The sequence below is a fragment of the Etheostoma spectabile genome, chromosome 16 (assembly GCF_008692095.1).
Source record: "Etheostoma spectabile isolate EspeVRDwgs_2016 chromosome 16, UIUC_Espe_1.0, whole genome shotgun sequence".
Classification (NCBI taxonomy): Eukaryota; Metazoa; Chordata; class Actinopteri; order Perciformes; family Percidae; genus Etheostoma; species Etheostoma spectabile.
In genome coordinates, this window is record NC_045748.1 from 23,799,894 (window position 1) to 23,806,086 (window position 6,193).

General features: G+C 38.5%; 1 protein-coding gene across 1 annotated transcript in view; it reads right to left on the reverse strand.

Annotated features, from left to right (window-relative positions):
- lmo4a (LIM domain only 4a) overlaps positions 1–6,193 on the reverse strand; it is a 20,954-nt gene that overhangs the window by 9,633 nt on the left and 5,128 nt on the right. The window lies entirely within an intron of this gene.

Sequence of the window (6,193 nt, forward strand, 5' to 3'; positions counted from 1 at the left end):
TGTGTGTGTGTGTGTGTGTGTGTGTGTGTGTGTGCGCACTCAAGGGCATTCGACAGTTGACATTTTTGGTGTTCCTAATGTTTTTAGATAAATCTTGATGCCTGAACAGATACTTCTTAAGAAAGTTAGATTAAAGAATGACTTGTTTATTGCTTAGGCCATATGGTCAAAATTAAAGATTTAACAATAATGTAATAACTATAACTTATACCAGTGACTTACTTCACCAGTAAATTGCTGTTGATCGACATAAACAACCACCAGATGGGAAAAGGGTATTTTACAACAACTTTGAATGCACCACGAGGCTACCTGTTTTAAGTGAATGCAGAATCTTTGTGTGATACAGCTCCTCACCAAAAAATACCCACCACAAATTATTTTAATATATTTTGAAAAGAAAATGGGAATGATGATCATTCTCCAATATTGTAAAACATATTGCAATTGCATCCTCAGTGTAAATAATCGTCGCAATTAGATATTTTTTCCAGATCGTTCGTAGGAGATATCATCTATCATACAGCATTCCTACAAAGACAGGCTACAGCCTATAATAACAACCTGAGGGACATTAAGACACCTGTTTTAACACCTGTAAATCTATCCCATCATACAAGACAGCACCTCATCTCATCCTTTGTTAATTTGAAGGGACCATAGTCTTCTACTTCTGTCTGAGGAATAAACAGATTTGCATGACGTGAATGAATGAACGGTTTTAATAGTTAGCTAAATGTATGGTTAAAATAGATGTACGATTTAAAGTTAATTTGTATATTTTAGGTAATTTACCAAAACGTATTTACAATGTGTACACAGTTAACTATTTACATATTTGTGTTCTGGTTTTCCTCACATTTACCTGAGTCTACGTTGTGCTAGCGTCTGATTGGGTAGTTTAGCCACATGCTATTGCGTAAAAAAGGGAAGTGTTGTTGTAGAGCTGATGAAGTGTGAAGAATAGGAAAGTGCTGCTCAACAAAGTTATCCGTCTCCATCCAACTATTTCCTCTTATTTAGTGTGATACTAGTCTCGCGTTGCCAGACCTTCCTCCACACAATTATCTTGGGGCGGTGCTAAGTGCCGAGCAGAACCACGGTGCCACTGCAAAATAGCCTCAGGAAGGAACATGTTTTGGTGGAACGTGTGCGTTAAAAAAGTTTACATTTGGGCTATGAAAAATGTACTTAGTAGCCCGTGGGTCCAGGATTTTAAAAACCTTTTCTTAAACATCTTGGCTTACAGCCATGTTGGATCTATCCAAAGATCTGACTGTGCTGTTCTTCAGTCAGTGTGACCATGCCTGTGTGAAGAGTCTTATTTGAGGAAACACTTTAGAAGAAAACCAAGAGGTCATGCAAGTTCTCCCGTCTTATCCTCAGCACGTTTACTGTGCTGAGGATGTAGACAGGACCACAGTCCTGGTTTTTCTAAATGTGGCTGTTGGCATGAGATCTCTTCGATTGGTTTTGAAATTTCCAAGTAAAGAGCTTGGGGCTATTTACATGGGGGGCAAAAAGACTTTTACACACACACACACACACACACACACACACACACACACACACACACACACACACACACACACACACACACACACACACACACACACACACACACACACACACACACACACACACACACACACACACACACACACACACACACACACACACACACACACACACACACACACACACACACACACACCTCTTATTTTAACTTGATAATATATCTTGATAAGGAGGAGGCTCTCTGAAGCTGTGCAGCATGGCTGCTCTATGACAGAATGCAGAACCCTTTTTGGAAATATAGTTCATTTGATTCAGAGTTAAAACTAAAGTCATTGTAAAACAGTTTCAAAATGAAATGGTTATAAACAAGGTTTCTATAGTGGTCGGTGGAAAGAGTGTTACGCATATGCCATCAGGCAACGCTTACTGTATTTCTCCTTTCTTCACTTTTCATTGCAAAACTGAACGGATTTCATGCACAGCTGGGAATAATATTGCTTTTGAATCACACTACAACCATAGCAGTGTGTGCTACTCAGCAATGAGTCAGCAGCGCTGCCTCTTCCGTGATTTATAATTAGCGCCAACAACAACAGAAAATAATTGCAGGGCTAGATTTCATTTTCCGAATGAGCAACAGCAGCACAATTTGTCCTCCGGAGCTTCTTATTTCAGCAAGGGCATGTTTAGCTTTTACGACTAGCCTTCCCACAAGATTATTTGAGATTGCAGCAGCTGGTCCTCTGCAGTGAAGCAGGCTGCCCTCAATGCCCTCATTTTCTAGAGTAGACACCTGGCTCTAATCAGCCACAGGAACACCATGTTAGGGCAGCATTAGGACCACCAAAAAGCCTCATGCATCAGGACAGAACCTCCCTAATAGTGCAGGCTTATTCAATGATTTGAAAAGGGAACTACTCCACAAATTAAACCATTGAATCCTGGTGTTCCCAAAATAGCATTACAGCATTACATTCTTATTTTAGAGGCTGAAATAACTTCAAGGTGTTTCTCATGTTGCCTTCCAGACACAGTTTTTAGCCCGTAAGTTGCGACTTCAAGTCACGACTTGGTAGCGCTCAAGGCAAAGTCACGAGAAACCCTTCTAGCTAGCGCTAGCGTTAGCTAGCGGCTACCTAACGTTGACGTTAGCTAGCCACTAGCTGATACTAGCGATTTCTAGTCGGTGACATATTTTGGGCTTCATTTAATAAACATAACCTGTAGTAATACAATCATATGTGTAGTGTTTTGATCACAATGTGAGGAATTACTTTACGTTGCCTATTTAGTGTCTATTTCTCACTGTTAATCACTGGCGTCTGTACAGCATCAACATTGTCACACACACATGTGTGTGTGTGACGTCCAAACTGTAACTGGGAGTACAACTATCTGGTACGAGTTCACGGGTAGTAAGTCACGGGTTTGACTGCCGTTCCAGGGCACTTTTACGGGTAGAAGGTTGTGAAAACACGAGTTATAGATTACTTGGAACGCAGCATAACTGTATGCACTTTTCCAACTTTCACAGTGCAAATTTCAGCTCAAACCATGGGCAAAACTTAAAATAACTTTAACAATACACCAACATCTCTCTTACCGGGCTTCTGCAGGTTTTCAATCTAACACTTTAAGACCTTTATAAATAAAATGTAAGACCTTTATCACAACAGAAATATACAATGCCATGCAGTCCCAAAAATACTTGCAAAGTAAATCAAATTATAAAAATTGTATAAAAAGTGACACGGAGTAATAATGATCTGTACAGCAAATTATATTTGAAATAGCGTTACATGGACGCCGGAAAATTAAGGTCGGTTTGTAATTATTTAAGACCTAGATCACAATACTTTAGCGAATTTTAGTTTGAAGGCCTAAAATTTTGATTTTGAAATTTGATAGACTTCTTCAGACTTTTTCAGACCCTGCGGAAAACCCTAACCCTTAAAAACGTCTTTTCCTTATTTCCTTAACCATAAAAAGAATCTGGCTTTTCATATTCCTGTATTTGGCATCCAGGCTACTTGTAGTGGTTTCTTGTTATTTTTATTTTTTTGTTATCCCCCAATGCGTTGTGGTGATGCATGTTTTCACTTTTTTGTCTGTCTGTCTTTTCCTCAGTGGCTGAATTAAAGTGTCTCTGGGCGCATCAGTGTCCACATTTGGAATGTATTGTGTATACATTTAGGGTCGTGTTGGATTTGACATCTCAACCACTTTCTGTCATTTCTGTACCGGCTGAGTTTCATCAGCTGTTAAGGATGATCCCAGTGTAGTTCACTTGCTAGAGAATTTACTGCTGAACATGATTTGCCTTTGTCATATGCTCAGCGGTAATGGAAGACAGGAGCAACAGTAATACTGTAATACTATTATTATTATTATTATTATTAATACTGACCCTCTGCAGGACTGGGGGCAGACTTTCACTTAGGCTTTATTTCTGCTTGTGGATTTAAAAAAAATCCATTTATCATCTATTTACATGCCCCAGCATCCTGCTTTTTTTATTAGAGTGGTCAAGCCAGCATATTTGGCTTTTTAACACCAGGATAAAGGCTTTTCTATGATTTTAAGACCAGGATATGATGTTGAAATGCACAAACACATAACTGGGATATCCCAAAACCCAATCGTGACCAGCACGTCCACTTTAGTAAATGCAAATCCATATTGCACACTTGACAGTGTTCCAATTAAATGAGTTGACAAGGAGTATGTGAACACATCGTGAAAAACTGAGAAGTGTGGAATGAATTTTGGCCAAATTGAAGACCATAAAGGACACAAGTGTCCACCAATGAATGAAGAAACAGCCGAACTTCTTGACTGCCTGAAACATCAAATAAACCTGTGCAATAATGTGAGACTACCGGTATGATATCTTTACTTACAGTGTAAGACTTCTTTTTTATTGTGCTTTTCCAAATATAGCATTAAGTACAATCTGTATTTATTGTACTTAATTAATTTCTATCTGATAGATGTAACTAAAACGAGCCTGCCTAACTAAAAAAATACAGCAGTAAAGTGGGCAGAGCTGCTAGATAAGGAAGCATGTTTCCTTCGGTAAGTTCCTATCTAAATGTTATTTAAATGTTATTTAAATATATATTTTAAAATCTCTCTGTGTTTCCCAGACATAGGTTCTACTTGGGCAACACGCCAACGGCCTACAGCTCCTCCACCACGCACAGTATGGTTTTAAGGTTTAGTTGTAAATACAATATTTCAGCTTTGGTTAACGTTAATCGGGTTTTTTTATCTGCTGAACCATACATTTTATTTCACAAAGCAACCAGATTTAGTTGACAAAGCACAACTACACTTTTTCTGTATCATCTTCCGGTCTGGTTGGTTTAACATGTAAATAATAGGTATCTCTTTCAAAATGATGTTGTTGTGTAGTCATAACGTAGTTTTTTTGTTTGTTTGTTACTGATTACGTCACATACCACCACAAGTAAATTCTCAACCTGTGGGAATCACTGTATACAGAACCAAAGAGTCTCCTGAATAATTCATTCATACTATAGGCTTATAATATTGTATAAGTCATTGTATAAATATTCTAAATGTTTCAACTTTAAACTGGTTGTTGCTTTGATGAATAGAAAGCGGGTTCTGTTCCAGGAGTAGGGAAATTTCATTCAAAATCCCATTTACTAATTCATTTTGACTAGTACTATTTACTATTTAATTTCATTCATTTTTACAAAAATACAGTATGTCCTTTGAAACATAGCTCAACAGTATGTCATGTGGCTTACATACTGTATGTCTGGATTTAATATTTCTGTCTTTAGCGGCCTTTAACAAATACATTTCCCATCAGCCAAAGACATGGCTCAAAAGGCGAGTCCATGAGCGAGTCGAGAGGCCATGAATAGTTCAGATATGTGGAATAAATGCAGAAGAGAAGTTGATAGACAGCAGAAAGCCAGCTTAAAAGTTGGCCAAGTTTTTGTGAATATTATAAACAGAGATATTTCCTTGGACATGCATGGAGTTAGAGAAGCTAGTAACTTCATTGTTTCAACTCACTCTAGCCAGCTGTGACATCAGAATCCTAGCATATTCAGAGCACTGTTACAATCAAGAGCAAATCACTACATTATTGTTGTTCATACTGAGGACACAGGATGTCTTAGGTCACCCTCAATGGACTTGTTCCCCCCCCCCCCCCATCTATTTCCTGTCTTCAGTGCCAGATTCCTTTGGGCGGCACATCATGAGCCATGAAATCAAAAAGCAGGCAGGGTCTGCATAATACACAGCTTCCACCCCAGTGAAATAAAGTGAGAGCAATTTTAGATGGATCCAACAACTCATTCACCAATTACGAAAACATATTTTTTTACCTTGCACTTTGTTTCTCCTCTTGTCAATCACTTGCAGTTTTCACTAGCATCTATATGGATAGGAACACTTGCAGCTGGTTGCTAGATGCGGTCTGGGTGTCCTAGCTTAGACATATCTAATGAAATATTAAAGGGAATTTTTAGCCATTTTCAGCCTCATCTCTATCTGAGTGAGGGCCATGGTGTGAAAAAAATATGCTTTTTTTCTTTAAAGATATTTTTAGGGCTTTTTTTCTATATTTAGAACAGCTAAAGAGAAGCAGGAAATTGGGGAGAGAGGGCATGCAGCAAAGGGCCTCAGGCTACAA